This window comes from Dioscorea cayenensis, chromosome 1 (genome assembly GCF_009730915.1).
Source record: "Dioscorea cayenensis subsp. rotundata cultivar TDr96_F1 chromosome 1, TDr96_F1_v2_PseudoChromosome.rev07_lg8_w22 25.fasta, whole genome shotgun sequence".
Taxonomy (NCBI): Eukaryota; Viridiplantae; Streptophyta; class Magnoliopsida; order Dioscoreales; family Dioscoreaceae; genus Dioscorea; species Dioscorea cayenensis.
The window spans coordinates 27,819,743-27,836,865 of NC_052471.1; the positions used below are offsets into that span (position 1 = coordinate 27,819,743).

The 17,123-nt window shown below is 42.0% G+C and overlaps 1 non-coding gene across 1 annotated transcript; it reads left to right on the top strand.

Moving 5' to 3' along the window:
- The first annotated feature begins 16,701 nt into the window (after window positions 1-16,701).
- LOC120266461 lies at window positions 16,702-16,808 on the top strand. The gene has a single exon (XR_005538179.1). It is a non-coding gene; the product is annotated as a small nucleolar RNA R71 (small nucleolar RNA).
- The last annotated feature ends 315 nt before the right edge of the window (window positions 16,809-17,123 follow it).

Genomic DNA, 17,123 nt, shown 5'->3' on the forward strand with positions numbered 1-17,123 from the left:
AACTGATTAAAGAAAGGCTTATGGGGTCACTCCCTACCAACATCGAGGTCAACCCGAAGGAATCCTTAAAGGGTGTTTCATTGAGGAGTGGAAAGCAACTCCCAACCCCTATCAAGAAAGAGCCAAAGAAAAAGAATGTTGAACCAGCTATCAATATGGATCTTGAGGCTCCAACTGTTGTGGAGAGGAAGGTACTAGAACAGAGTAAGGAAAAGAGTACATTGCTAAATTATCAAAACAACTTCCTTACCCTGTGAAGGTGAAGGATCAACAGGATGAGCAGTACAAGAGATTCGTCGACATGTTTAAGACCCTACACATTAATGTCCCATTTGTAGAGGCTTTTGCTCAAATGCCAAGATATGCTAAATTTTTTGAAGGAATTGCTCAAGAACAAGATGAAAATGAGGAAGTGTCATCAGTGACACTTAGGGAAGAATGTTCGGCATTGATCACTAACAATCTCTCAAAAAAGGAGAAAGACCCTGGGGGATTCATTATTCCTTGCACAATAGGTGGGTTAGTACATAAGAAGGACCTAGCTAATCATGGTGCAAGCATCAACCTTATGCCCTACAAAATCATTCAAAAGCTTGGGCGTGGAGAACCAAAACCCACCACTATGACACTATAGTTAGCAGATAGGTCCATCCGGCAACCAAGTGGGATAGTTGAACATGTTTTGGTCAAGGTGGAAAAGTTTATCTTCCTTATGGATTTCGACATTCTCAATGTTGATAACATGGTAGAGGTGCCATTGATTCTTAGAAGACCATTTTTAGCACCTTCAAAAGCTCTCATTGATGTTTAGGATGGTCAAATGGCACTCTGAGTTGAAGAAGAACAAGTCGTTTTCAAACTCTGAGATTCTTTGAGGCACACTATGGACTTTGATGACACTTGCTATTATGTTGATGTTATTGATGGAGTTGTTTCTGAATTTATGTAGGACAACTTCCTGAAGGATGAGCTCTCCCAACGATAAAAGGATGACCTCTTTGATGATGAATTTGGGGAGGAAGCACTGGAAGAATCTTACTGTCAAGATTTGGTGGCCGTCGAAGTTTCTGCCTCATTGGAGCTGTGAAGTAAGAAAACTTCCCGTGCAAATAAATGGTGGAGGAAGATGACTGCCAAGAGAAATAAACCACCCATCTCACTACCTATTCCGGACACTTCCAACTACTCGAATTCGGGTATTTTTGGTGAGATCAATCTGATTAATTCCTTATTCCCTATCCATGCAGTTGTTTTTTAGGTGATTCTGAGAGGTCTCAATCTTATGATCCTCCTTGAGTATAGAATAGGTACGTCAATCTAGTGACATTAAAAAAGCATTTCTTGGGGGGCAACCCAAGTTGCTGTGTTTGTCTTTGTTTGTGTTAGGTTGTTTTAGTCATTTTTCTCTTTGTCGTCTTATATTATTGTGGTTTGCTTTAACGTGAGTCTTTTGGTGTATCTTTGAATTCTTTTAGTGAGTTTATTTTAGCTTGTTTGTTCTTGTGTGTTCGAATCACTTGCTTTCGAGAAGGAAACCCATGACGTGGGAATTTTTCAAGCCAAGCACAGGAAGAGCACATCCTTGATTGTCCTATTGAGTTTCACTAATTCTTATTTTTGAAGCATTCCAGGTCAAGCACGACGTGAGTACCGGTGTGCTAAGAGGGTCAGCTTGGACATCATTAACTTTACCCAATGATCGTGCACCCCGAGTAGATCACGGTTTGAGTACTATTTGCACTACCGTGTTGCCCCTGTTTCCTTGGTATCTCTGTACTGATTATATTTATTTTTTCCTTGCAGATCATGCCGAGGAAGCATATTGTCTCCAAAAGGCCCAGAACTAAGGCACCCACACCTCACACTAATTACGTGCCTCCTTCCATACTCAGGTGCACTGAGAGCACTATGAATGACTCTCTCCTCGGCGGTTTTGTGAGTCAAGAGAGATTGATTGGGATGTCCTCTGTGAGGTTGGCCTGGAGACAGAGGTCCAGCAGTTTTTGAGTGTCGGGCATGGCGGTAGCTTTTTTATATCACCAACAACACGTACGTGCAGCTGGCGCTTGAGGTGTTGGCCAGTTTTGAATTGTCCCGAGGGACTGTTTCATTCCATCGCACCAATTTCGTTCAGTTTCAAGTGTTCGGCATGATGCAGCGGATGAGTCTCACTGACTTCTCCATCTGGCTGGGACTTTATTTCACGGAGTTCACTCGAACTCCTGAGTATGATGCACTATTGATCTCCCGGCCAGTTGGGGAGTCACTTGAGGATGCCCGGAGACGGTTGAGCACTGCTTCTGCCTATGATCCCCGCCAAACCAAAGCCACCACCCTCTGCACTCTGGCACTCCAATATATGCATTTCATCCTCAATCACACTTTGACATGACACGGTGACAGTCGTAGAGTTGATAGTCACTGTGACTTTGATTTTTTGCTGAGCATGATAGATGGGTTCCATATACATTTGGGTTACGAGGTCACCGTCTTCATCTCTCATTAGGGAATCAATCCTCACATTGTCTTTCTCTTCGTTGTGCCCTACATCACGCATCTGATCAAGCTCATGGGTATTCTGGAAAGGACCAATAAGATGAGGATAGTTGGTGGCAGGGCATTTATGACCCTTGAGTCACTGAGATCAATGGGGATGTTGAATTGTGTACAGACCACAAGGGAGGTTGAGTCCTAAGTCAGGTGGCATACTGATTCATCCTCGACTGCTGCTTCTGACATGCCCACTGCTAGTCTTGATGCTTCTACCTGAGCCAGTTTCTCTTATGCGACCCACGCCTCTTATTATAGTTGATATATCTGATTTATGTTCTCAGGCTAGCTCTTCTTCTTCTGGCTATGATTCTCAGCCTGAGAGCGCACCTCTCTAACTACCACAGCACCAGTCTATGTGTTATTTTTAGCCTTGTGTTCTTATTTGCATTCTTTGTAGTCAGTTAGCAAGGGGAGTCCCTTACTAATTTTTGGTTTGCTTGCTTTTGCTTTCCTATTATATTTTGGTATTCTGCTATTCTTAATTCATTATATGTTATTTTGATTTCCCTTGGTTTCACATGTGTCTTTTCACTCATCTCAAGGATTGTGTGGTTGCTTCGAGTTGGATAGCACATATGCTGAGAGTGGCATCATCACTCTCTGTGTTTAGGAAATTCGTTTCAATTTTGTTTTGTTGTGTTGTTCTCAAATTTATATAAATCTCATATATTTCTACATTGAGAACAATGTAGCATTTAAGTGCGGGGGAGGGTTGCATGGTTTCCTTTATAGATGAGTGCTTGGCTAATGTTGATCTATTATTTCTATGTTTAAAATTCTTAAACTTACTTGAACAACTGTGTGTTAGTGACTTTATTGGAGCCAAAATATAGACTCTCTTTTAATCTAAATACTTAAGATCTCATCACATTTCCCTAATTATGGAGCCATGATAAGTGCTTGTGTGATATGAATGTGAAGCATTCTTTCCTTATGTTGAGCATTACTTTTCTCAGGTTTTTACATTAATATGTGTATTTTTATGTTACTTTTATGCAGGTATGGTTGTGAGGCTGAGTATGAAGGAAATAGGCCAATGTGGATCATAATGCACCTATTTTGGAGGAGATCTTGCTAAGGTTCAAATGCGAAGACATAGGACAAGTGTGAGATGCTAGAGTGTGTGCCAACCTCCTCGCATTCGAGTGAGCACATCCATTTGGAGGGGCACAAAGGCAGTCACACTTGAGCATTTCGTCTTATGCATATAAGAACAGGAGCCCCACCAACATATATATCATTGAAGAAGCATGTGATTCACGACGTGAACGTGTGCCCGTTTGCGTTACTCCGATGAAAGTATGGATTCTGGAAGCTATTCAGGACGGATACTGTAGCAAAGCATTGTAGAAACACTGTAGTAAGTATGATAAGTATCTAAATGTATGTATTTGAGTGTATGTATTTGTTACCTCTAGCATGTATTTTCATTAGAATTGATGCACGTTTTGTGCTTAATCGTGTGTTATTTGCTTTGCAGGGCACGGGAACACCATGGATGACACGAGGATATGATTCGGGTGAAAAAGAGAAGAAAACCAGGGTGCAGTACTGTAGCAAGGCACTGTAGCTGTCACTGTAGCACCTGGAGAGTTTCAAGTCAGGATTTGGATCATGGCATACGGCCTCAATGCTGCCCGGTATAGAGTCCGGGATGATCACTGTAGCTATAATAGAAGATATTTACTTGATGGAGTTTGCCTACCCCAAATAGTGTCAATGTTGAGCTCCATAGTGAGTGGTATAGCACTCAGGATGGAGGCCATAGGGAGTGGTATAGCACTCGGGATGGAGGCCATCAAGAGGGCCATAGGGAGTGGTATAGCACTTGGGATGGAGGCCATCAACGGGGTATGATGAGTGGTATATAGAGGGATTTTTGGAGAAAGATGGGGGACTTTTTTGGCTGGACTTCTTGGAGACTCTAGGGCAGACTTTTGAAGGGTTTTTCGCAGCCATCACTTGGAGGAAGGAGAGAAATGAAGGCACCATTATTTTGGAGAGTTTGGCTTGAAGCTTGGGAAAATCAAGGGCTTGAACTTAAAGGGGAAGCCTCATCATCAAAGGAGGAGAAGCATTCGGCATCTCTAGGGCTAGAAGAAGCATCATTCGCCCGGCATTCTCTCTCCTCTTCATCATTCGGACTAGGGAGTGTCATTTATGCATTTACTTCTTGCTTTTGTTGTGTTTGAGATACTTATTTGTATGATGGCACACTAGACCCCCAAAGCCGCCGGATGTAGTTGAACCTTTGGGGGTTCATCTTGTATTTTGGATGCTACATTTATATTTGATATGCATTGGTGTGATTTATGATTTGGCTCATTGTGTTTCATGCCTAGAACTATTATGTGGAGAAATCCTTAGTTCTTGTTTGAGTTGTACATGTAGACGTGACCTACTCGCGTGTACTAGATCGTTAATGAGCTAATAGGGGTATTTGTTGGCCAACATACTGAGAAATTGGGTGTAGGTAGCCCCTCCGAACCATGAGGATAAACTTAGGTTAAGTGTGTCCTCGCTTTGCTGATCTCCATTCACTTAATGCAATCGTAGGGAATATGACTAAGGGAGATCCTTGTCATCATTTGTATGGGATTAGGGTTTAGCGAGCCCGAGAAATTGTGGTTGAACTATTGTTGAGGTCCGTCAGTCTAAATCACCCGTGCCATGTATTTTTCATGCATCCTTATATCTTGATGACCCTCTTGGGAATCCTCATCCCTAGGCCTATTCTTATCATCATTGCTCTTGTGATTTTCTTGCTTGACTTGGAGTTGTTACACTTGTGTTTTATTTACAATCTTGCTTGTATTAGATTAGTATACCATGCTTGAATTGTAAGGTTAGAAAATGAGTGATGGAGGAGTTATAGGAGCTCCTTAACCCCGTGGAATACGATCCTTGGGCTTTTGCTTAAGGTATTACTTAGCGACCCCGTACACTTGCGGGTAATCAATCAAGTTTTTTCGCCGTTGCCGGGGACATTAAGGAATTCTAGGAAACTTCTAGCTTATTGCTCTAACCATTTTTTCTTTTCATTTATTTCTTCCTTTTATTTGTCTTATATTTTTTTTTTCTTGAGCTTAACTTTCTTTATCTTTCTTGACTTTGCAAGGTACTGTGCATGACACGAGCAAATCGACCAAATTTAGTTGCACAAGACAGTGAAATTGAGAGAGGTTCATCATGGCAGATTTGGGCTTTACACAAGGGCATGAGCGGGCTATGGTTGATATCTGGAATGATTGGATGCCACCTATACATCATTTATTCCACATACAGGATAGTACAATATGTAGATTCAAACCATGGGAAGGCTCCATTACAGCAGCTGAAGACAATATTTGGAAAGCCATGCTTACAGACTTCATGAATTATGGAAGAGTTCCAACGAAAGAAGAAGTCAGTATTCCTACTGATATAACTATACTAGACATAGCAAAACTGCAAGCATATCAGTCAATTCTGGTACATGAACCTAGCAGAGATCAGGAGGGAAACACTAAGGAGATTGTGCAACCTGTGTATGGCATCAATGAGAGTTCCGATGAAAGCTCAGTATTTGTAGAAGAAGATGAACTAGAACATAGTGATGTAGTGCTGAATAAAAATCTGCGACCGATTAGCGAGGAAGCACCTGAGCTCGGAATTGAAAAAGTTGCCCTGAGCACCTCGAATATGCATTTCTTGGGGAAGGAACTCAGCTTCCCCGTCATCATTGCTTCAAAACCTTACGATCGAACAAAAGCGTAGATTTGGTGAATGTCTTAAAAACACAAGAATGCAATTGCTTGGAAGATAGCTGACATTAAGGTGATAAGTTCCTCGTTTTGCACTCACAAAATTTTGATGGAGGATGATCATAAACCGTCAGCTCTACCACAAAGAAGACTGAATCCAAACATGAAGGAGGTAGTAAAGGCTGAAGTCATCAAACTTCTTGATGCAGGCATTATCTATCCAATTTCTGACAGTGAGTGGGTGAGCCCAGTGCAAGTGATACCTAAAAAAGGGGAATGACTGTGATCACTAATGAAAAGAATGAGTTAATACCTACTCGAACAATCACAGGGTGGCGTGTCTGCATTGACTATAGGAAATTGAATGATGCTACCCGAAAGGATCATTTCCCGCTACCATTTATCGATCAGATGCTTAAGAGGCTTGCTGGGCATTCATACTACTGCTTTCTGGATGGCTTTTCAGTGTATTTCCAGATTCCCATTGCGCCAGAAGATCAAGAAAAAACCACATTCACATGCCCTTATGGAACATTTGCGTACCGTCGCATGCCTTTCCGCCTTTGTAATACCCCTACCACTTTTCAGAGATGCATGTTGGCAATTTTCGAAGATATGGTGGAAGACTTCATGGAGGTGTTCATGGACGATTTCTCTGTATTTGGTGACTCCTTTGTGCTATGCCTCAAGAATCTAGAACGTGTTCTTGCTCTGTGCGAGGAAACAAACCTCGTACTAAGTTGGGAAAAATGTCACTTCATGGTTCAAGAAGGGATTGTCCTGGGTCACATAATTTCAAAAGAAGGAATTGAGGTAGATAAAGCAAAGATCTCCGTAATAGAGAAGCTACCTCCTCCGACCTCAATTAAAGCCGTCAAGAGTTTTTCGGACATGCAGGATTTTATAGAAGATTCATCAGGAACTTCGCCAAAATCTCTAGACCCTTAACGAAGTTATTGGAAAAAGATGTACCGTTCAAGGTTGATGATGATTGCATGAAAGCTTTTACCACCCTTAAGGAGAAGCTAACCCAAGCACCCATAATGATAGCTCCAGACTGGGATTCCTCCTTTGAATTGATGTGTGATGCAAGTGATTTTTCAGTGGGTGCAGTCCTTGGGCAACGAAAAGACAAGAACTTTCATCCCATATATTTTGCAAGCAAAATGTTAACAGGTGCTCAAGAGAATTACATCACAACAAAAAAGGAGTTGCTCACCGTGGTCTTTGCATTTGATAAATTCCGATCTTATCTAGTTCTTTCCAAGGTGGTGGTTTATACTGATCATTCAGCTTTGCGGTACCTACTAAGTAAGTCAGATGCAAAACCATGTTTGATTAGATGGGTCCTTTTGCTTCAGGAGTTTGACCTTGAAATCAAGGATAAGAGAGGGGCGGAGAATCTTGCGGCGGATCATTTATCCCGTTTAGAGAATCCTAGCCTTGAAACTTTGAGAGAGACAGATATCAATGATTCATTTCCTGAAGAGCACTTGTATAATATTCAAGTCGTGGAAGAGTCCGAGCCACCTTGGTTTGCTGATTTTGCTAACTACTTAGTTGGGGGTGTCATCCCAAAATGGTTCACGCATCAACAACGGAAGAAATTTTTTTCGGACCTCAAGCACTACTTGTGGGATGCCCCCAACCTTTTTAGAATTTGTTCAGACCAGGTTGTTCAAAGATGTGTATCACAGTCTGAGGGTCTAAGTATCTTGAAACACTGCCATTCAGGACCAACTGGGGGCCATTACAATGCAAATCGGACCGCAAAGAAGATTCTTGATTCAGGTTTCTATTGGCCGACATTATTTCAAGACACCCAAAAGTTCATACAATCATGCGATAGATGTCAGAGGGTAGGTAACATTTCTCGCCGAGATGAGATGCCCCAGAATTGGAATCAAGCTTGTGAAATTTTCGACGTGTGGGGGATTGACTTCATGGGGCCATTCCCAAGCTCACATGGTTGTAAGTTCATTCTCGTGGCAGTCGATTACATGTCTAAATGGGTGGAAGCTCAAGCCCTACCAACAAGCGATGCCAGGGCAGTGGTGAAATTCTTAAAGAAGCTTTTATCCTGGTTTGGAACACCACGAGCAATCATTAGCGATCGTGGCACTCACTTTTGCAATGCTCAGTTTGAAAAAATTCTAAAGCACTACAATGTCTACCACAAACTTGCAACACCATATCATCCACAAACTAGTGGGCAAGTGGAAGTTTCCAACAGGGATTTAAAAAGATTTTTGGAGAAAAATGTTGCTCAGAATAGACAAGACTGGGTAGAACACTTAGATGACGCTCTGTGGGCTTACAGAATAGCATATATGTCTCCTATTGGACCACTCCGTATAGATTAGTCTATGGAAAAGCGTGTCACCTACCTGTAGAACTTGAGCACAAAGCTTATTGGGCTATTAAATTTCTGAATTTTGATTCCAGTCTTGTAGGTGAGAAGAGGAAGCTTCAATTAAATGAATTGGATGAATGGCGCACCACGGCATATGAAAATTCCAAACTTTACAAAGAAAGAGTGAAGGAGTACCACGATAAGCATATGAAGCATCCTAAACAATTCCGAGCAGGGGATCAAGTGTTAATATTCCACTCGAAGCTAAAGCTATTTCCTGGGAAGCTCAAGTCATGGTGGTCAGGTCCATATACGGTCACTCAAGTTTCCCCACAAGGAGCAGTCGAGGTAACTCACCCCGAAAAAGGTACGTTTAAGGTGAATGGCCAAAGGTTGAAGCTCTATTTTAACACCAACAATTCAATGATGACCGGAAATTTCAAACTATTCGAGCCCCCATGAGGGTAGTGTAACAAGGTACGTCAAGCTCGTGACGTTAAACAAGCGCTTCTTGGAGGCAACCCAAGCATTCGGGGGTTTATTTTCATGTTTGTGGGTTCTTTGTGTTCATGTTCTTGTTATTTTTTTAGTATTTTTCTTAGAGTTGTTAATTTGAATAATTCCATGCTCTCATTATTTTTGTTTATCATGATCATTGTCCATGTGGTTGTTCACTTGATTTTTATTGTGGAGTTGCACTTGTTTGGGCTATCATTTTTATGTGTTAGATCATAACTTTTGAGCCATTATTTCATGGTGGAGATGATTTTAGAACCTTTTGTAACCATGGCCATGTGTTTGAAGAAGCAAAGAAGTCTTTAAATCAAGTTTTTAGAGGCCGCGAGAAAATTCCAGAAACTTTTCACTACTCCTCGCGGGCTCTATGAGGAGTGCATAGAGACCATCAAGAAAATTCAGAAACTTTTCACTACTCCTCGCGGGCTCTATGAGGAGTGCATAGAGACCATCAAGAAAATTCAGAAACTTTTCACTACTCCTCGCGGGCTCTATGAGCACCTCATAGAGACCGTGAAGACCCTTTTTCTTCATGAGAACCTTGTCAACTTGTCTCTCTTGTCTCTCTGCTCATTCTTCTTCTTCTCAAACCGTGACCTAGCCTCCATGATCTACCTCTCTATGGCCGGATCTCACTAAATACCACTCTAAATCATCTCCACATCTCCTTGGGAAGTAGATCTAGTGTTCTTCTTCAAGCTCCACTCTAGTGCTCTCCTCATTTGTTGGTATGAAGCTTATTGTGAATGAAAAATTTTCTTTTCTTTTCTTCTTGCTTTCTTGAGTTTTTGTGTGGATTGTTTCAAGCTTTCAGCTTGTATTTTGTGGTATGAACATCATGTATTTGATTGATCTCGAATTTATGTACAAAATTTTTCAAATTTATGATGTTGGGGAAACTCTTGCAAATTGAATAGTATCCATACGGGCTCCTTATGCCCGTATGGATCCTATTCACCCCATTTTCTTCATGTTTCATCACTTTTCATGCCACATGATACACTCTCTTGGATTCCTTTCATTCTAAATTGCATTTTTATTGATGTAGGAATGCCACACATCAAGAAGCTTGCTTCCAAGCGGCCGAGGCAAGAGTTTCACACTCCCGGCGAGCCTCGCTTTTCTTCTTCTCTCCATAAGACCCGCTATGCAAGCTTAAAGACTAAACCATTTGGTACTTTTAGGAATGTTGATTGGAGTGTTCTTGAAGAACTTGGGTGGTATGAGAAAGTAAAAGATCTATTTTCTTGCAATGGTTGGACGGAACTATTTTCCATTGATGAACCTACTTTTCGCCAACTCACGTTGGAGGTTTTGATCACATTCAAGGCAAAGCAAGATGAGAGGAGTGTTCTCATTCATCGACCGGAGGCCATTACATTCCAAGCTTTTGGGAAAACTCATGCAATGAACCACATGGAGTTTACAAAATATATGGGAATTTATGATGATGAGTTCATTAGCGCTTCATTGCTTCATCGGCCACGAATTGATTTTCCACTTGGCATGAATGCAACCAAGTTTTGGAATACTTTAGCACCAAGTGACACCACCAATACACGGAAAGCTACTCGTTTGGTAAACCCCCTACATAGGTACATTCATGCTCTCATTAACCGCTCTATTGGAGGTCGGAAAGATAGTACGGGTGTAGTTTCGCAATCCGATTTGTTCACCATGTACGGAATCCTCGAGGAGTACCCTATCCATCTCGGGTATCTTATCGCCAATTCATTCATTCATCAGGCTCAGTTTGCTCGTCTAGGAGCTATCTTTGCGGGGCCCTACGTCATAAGATTAATTCGAGGCATAAATTTGTTAGACTGTACCCGAGGCATGACATTAGTCGGGGAGGTGGCACCCCTTGGTGCATCTGTCTTGTGTGCAATTGGCTTGTTACAGAAGAAGGGTGGCACATGAAGTTTTGCTTCGCATTTGGCCACAGGACAATCCAGTCAGCAGGATCAGGTTGAGTCAGAGTCCGAATCTGATGACGCACCAACTTAGGACACGCCGGGCACTTCCTTTCCCTCAGACTTCGATTCTAGATTCAAGGGTATGGAAGAGGACATTCAGGCTATTCGTCATGAGCAGCGCGAAATGCGAGGACAGATTTACCAAATTTTAGATGGTCAGCGCCAGCTCACAGAGCATTTTCAGCAGTTTGTCATCTCCCACCGTGGATCATCATCACAGGCCACTACGGCCTCCTGCTCCATTCCCCCACCATCTGGACTGTTTGATGATATGTTTCACTTCTGGGCATCGACATTGGTTTCCTCTTATTGTTTTTTCTCTATGCACTAAGGGAGTTTGGTGAGCCTCCCCACATTCCATGGAGGCCGGACACGACATGAAACGCTTGCGACACCTTTGGTTCGGGTCACTCCTCACAGTGTGCACAAGATTAACCGGGGAAGTTTGTTCCACCCTCCTCCATTGTTTTCATTGCATATATTACCATGCTTTTCATGCTTAGTGTACATTGGGGACAATGTACATCGCTAGGTGGGGGATGGGTGTATTTTATGATCTAGGTTATTATTTGCATGCTAGTTTACCCATGATGGCTTGTTCATTATTGTAAGACTCTTATAGCATGGATTAATGATTGATTTGAGTTATGATTGATTGCCCGCAAGTGTACGGGGTCGCCAAGTAATACCTTGAGCAAAAGCCCAAGGATCGTATTCCACAGGATTAAGGAGCTCCTATTACTCCTCCATCACTCATTTTCTACCCTTACAATTCAAGCATGGTATACTAATCTAATACAAGCAGGATTGTAAATAAAACACAAGTGTAACAACTCCAAGTCAAGCAAGAAAATCACAAGAGCAATGATGATAAGAATAGGCCTAGGGATGAGGATTCCCAAGAGGGGTCATCAAGATATAAGGATGCATTAAAATACATGGCACGGGTGATTTAGACTGACGGACCTCAACAATAGTTCAACCCTAATTTCTCGGCGGTAAACCCTAATCCCATACAAATGATGACAAGGATCTCTCCTTAGTCATATTCTTACGATTGCATTAAGTCAATGGAGATCATGCAACGAGGACACACTTAACCTAAGTTTATCCTCATGGTTCGGAGGGGCTACCTACACCCAATTTCTCGGCATGTTGGTCAACAAATACCCCTATTAGCTCATTAACGATCTAGTACACGCGAGTAGGTCACGTCTACATGTACAACTCAAACAAGAACTAAGGATTTCTCCACATAATAGTTATAGGCATGAAACACAATGAGCCAAATCATAAATCACACCAATGCATATCAAATATAAATGTAGCATCCAAAATACAAGATGAACCCCCCAAGCTTCACCTACATCCGGCGGCCTTGGGGGTCTAGTGTGCCATAATACAAATAAGTATCTCAAACACAATAAAATCAAGAAGTAAATGCATAAATGACACTCCCTAGTCCGAATGATGAAGAGGAGAGAGAATGCCGACCGAATGATGCTTCTTCTAGCCCTAGAGATGCCGAATGCTTCTCCTCCTTTGATGATTAGGCTTCCCCTTTAAGTTCAAGCCCTTGATCTTCCAAAGCTTCAAGCCAAACTCTCCCAAATAATGGTGTCTTAGTTTCTCTCCTTCCTCCAAGTGATGGCTGCCAAAAATCCTTCAAAAGTTTGCCCTAAAGTCTCCAAGAAGTCCAGCCAAAAAGTCCCCCATCTTTCTCCAAAAATCCCTCTATATACCACTCATCATAGCCCCTTGATGGCCTCCATCCCGAGTGCTATACCACTCCCTATGGCCCTCTTGATAGCCTCCATCCCGAGTGCTATACCACTCCCTATGGCCCTCTTGATGGCCTCCATCCCGAGTGCTATACCACTCCCTATGGCCCCCATCATGAGTGCTATACCAAGTGCTATACCACTCCCTATGGCCTCCATCCTGAGTGCTATACCACTCGCTATGGAGCTCAACATTGACACTATTTAGGGTAGGCAAACTACATCAAGTAAATATCTTTTATTATAGCTACAGTGATCATCCCGGGCTCTATACCGGCCAGCATTGAGGCCGTATGCCATGATCCAAATCCTGACTTGAAACTCTCCAGGCGCTACAGTGACAGCTACAGTAATCTTGCTACAGTATTACGCCTTGGTTTTCTTCTCTTTTTCACCCGAATCATATCCTCGTGTCATCCATGGTGTTCCCGTGCCCTGCAAAGCAAATAACACACGATTAAGCACAAAACAGGCATCAATTCTAATGAAAATACATGCTAGAGGTAACAAATACATACACTCAATTACGTACATTTAGACACTTATCAAATATCTCCACACTTAGCCTTATGATGAGCATGCTTAAAGTGGGGTTCTTCAGGGTTGGCATAGTGTTTCTTGGACGTTTGGAGGCAAGTTCCTTGACTTGTGGCATTCCTACATCAATAAAAATTCAAATAAGAATGAAAGGAATACAAAAGAGTGTATCATGTGGCATGAAAAGTGATGAAACATGAAGAAAATGGGGTGAATAGGATCCATACGGGCATAATGAGCCCGTATGGATACTATTCAATTTGCAAGAGTTTCCCCAACATCATGAATTTGAAAAATTTTGTACATAAATTCGAGATCAATCAAATACATGATGTTCATACCACAAAATACAATCTAAAAGCTTGAAACAATCCACACAAAAACTCAAGAAAGCAAGAAGAAAAGAAAAAAAAAATTCATTCACAATAAGCTTCATACCAACAAAGGAGGAGAGCACTAGAGTGGAGCTTGAAGAAGAACACTAGATCTACTTCCCAAGGAGATGTGGAGATGATTTAGAGTGGTATTTAGTGAGATCCGGCCACGGAGAGGTAGATCATGGAGGCTAGGTCGCGGTTGGAGAAGAAGAAGAATGAGGAGAGAGACAAGTTGACAAGGTTCTCATGAAGAAAAAGGGTCTTCACGGTCTCTATGAAGTGCTCATAGAGCCCGCGAGGAGTAGTGAAAAGTTTCTGAATTTTCTTGATGGTCTCTATGAACTCCTCATAGAGCCCGCGAGGAGTAGTCAAAAGTTTCTGAATTTTCTTGATGGTCTCTATGCACTCCTCATAGAGCCCGCGAGGAGTAGTGAAAAGTTTCTGGAATTTTCTCGCGGCCTCTATGCACTCCTCATAGAGCCCGTGAGGCCCTAAAAACTTGATTTAAAGACTTCTTTGCTTCTCCAAACACATGGCCATGGTTACAAAAGGTTCTAAAATCATCTCCACCATGAAATAATGGCTCAAAGTTATGATCTAACACATAAAATGATAGCCCAAACAAGTGCAACTCCACAATAAAATCAAGTGAACAACCACATGGACAATGATCATGATAAAAAAAATAATGAGAGCATGGACTTATTCAAATTAACAACTCTAAGAAAATATGAAAAATAACAAGAACATGAACACAAAGAACCCATAAACATGAAAATAAACCCCCAAATGCTTGGGTTGCCTCCCAAGAAGCGCTTGTTTAACGTCACGAGCTTGACGTACCTTGTTACTTATCTCATGGGGGCTCGAATAGTTTGAAATTTCCCCCGGTCATCATTTAATTGTTGTTGTTTCTTCCCGGTAAATTCAAAGACATCAATGAATGAATTTCACATTTTTCATGAACAAAGGGTGGTGAAGATTGTACCTTCTTTTCTTGATGTGTTTGATGAGAATGAGTACTACCTTTCTTCTTCTTTCCCCGAACCTCCCTCCAAATCTTTTTCAACATTGAATCTTTCTTTCTTTTTCTTTGGCATTGGTGCACATAACCTTCTCCATTTGCCACTTCAAATTGGAACTTGGAAGAGGAGAGTGAGGTTCTTCTTGATCTTCATTTTCTAGCTCTCCCAAGTACTCATCCAATTGGTTTAATGATAATAATTCCTGCACACAATCAGAAATTAAAAGTTCAGTTTCATCAACAAAATAAAGCATGTCATCATGGTCTAAAGAGTTTTTCATGGCCGCCGGTAGAGTGTACACTGCTTCTTCCTCACCAACTCTTAATGTTAATTTTCCTACTTTAAGGTCAATTAGGGCACCGGAAACACAAATTTGTCCACCCGGACAATCACATCTTCTACAATTCCACGAGGCTTCCTTGTTGATCGATCCGCCAATTGTAAAATCATTCTTGTGGGTCTAAGTTCATCAAGACCAAGCTTCACGTACATGGTGTAGGGCATAACATTAATGCTTGCCCCCGAGTCTGCAAGGGCATTTTTCTTGGACTCCACCCTCAAGTACACATGGGATTATGAAGCTTCCCGGATCCTTCAATTTTTTTGTGGGAGCTTTTTTTCTCCAAAATGGCCGAGCAATTTCCCGTGAGTGCCATCTGTGCCCTCTTCTTCCAACTTTGTCTTGTTTGTTAGCAATTCTTTCAAGAACTTGGCATACTTTGACATTTGAGTTAAAGCTTCCACTATCGGGATGTTTATGTGGAGTTGCTTGAAGATGTTGATGAATTTTTTGAATTGAGCATCCTCCTTATCTTGCTTCAATCTAGTCGGGTAGGGAATTGGAGGTTTGTATTCCGACGGCTTTGATGAACCCTTTGATGGAATTTCCTTATCTTCACTTTGCTTGCTTCTATCAATAACTTTCTCCATTATGTTAGGGTCTTCCACTTCTGCTACCCTAGTCTCCTTGACACTTGGGTCAACTCCGACCCTTGTCTCAACCTGTTTCCCGCTCCTAAGGACGATGGCCTTCAAGTGCTCTCTTGGGTTCTCCTCAGTGCTGCTAGGGAGACTACCTGAAGGTCGCTCAGAATTAGCTTTAGCAAGCTGCCCCACTTGGTGCTCAAGGGATTGTACAGAGGCTTAAAGGTTTCGCAAAATGGAGCCAATCTCATTGAACTGTCCGGCATGTTGAGCAAGCTGAGCATTCACCTTACTGAACTGAGTATCCATACTGCTAGTTATGCTGTTGAATCTTGATTCAGTGTTAATCATGAACTTGGCAAGTACATCTTCGATGAGTGAACCTCTTCTCCAATATTGGTTGTTGCATTTGGGAACCTTGTGGAGGTGGTGCGACTTTCTGTTGTTGCCCTGATTCCATGAAAAGTTTGGGTGGTATTTCCACCCCGGATTTATAAGTTCTGTTGTAGGGATTCCCTTGTGGCCTTTGTCCCCCAATATAATCAACATTCTCAATAGGTGTGATGGAGGAACTAGCAATAGGACATTGGGCGAATCCATGCCGTCCACCATAAGTGCTACAACTCATCACCGATTCTGACTTCGAGCTTTTACCCATGTGCATGTCTAGCTTTCGAGACAACACATCAACCTTTGCGGCAAGAGCATCATTAGCATTGACTTCATAGATTCTGGCCCTTTTTTGTGGTGCACCTCTTGAAGCCCAATGAGACTCATTGCTTGCATTGATTCAAGGAGTTGCTCGGCCTTATCGGGGTACTTGTTACTAAGAGATCCACCCGCTGCGGCATCAATTAATTGACGAGTTGCATAATTCAACCCGTTGTAGATGATCTAAACCCGCATCCAAGAAGCAAAGCCATGATGGGGGCATCTTCAAAGAAGGTCCTTGAATCTCTCATAAGCTTCAAATAATGTGTCCGACTCTCCTTGTTTGAATGCAGAAATTTCTTGCCTTAGCTTCGCCACTTTTCTAGGAGGAAAATACCTTCCCAAAAATTTCTCCACCATATCTTTCCATGTTTTGATCGACCCCGGCGATAAGGATGTGAGCCACCGATATGCTCCATCTCTCAAACTGAAAGGAAATAATCGTAGCCGGATCGCATCGTCAGTCACCCCATTTATTTTGAAGGTAGAACAAATTTGAAGGAAACGGGAAAGATGATCATGGGCATCTTCATTTGCAAGGCCATTAAATTGGACTGAATTTTGGACCATGCCGATAGTGCTTTCCTTGATCTCAAAATTATTTGTGGCGATGGATGGCGCTTCCAC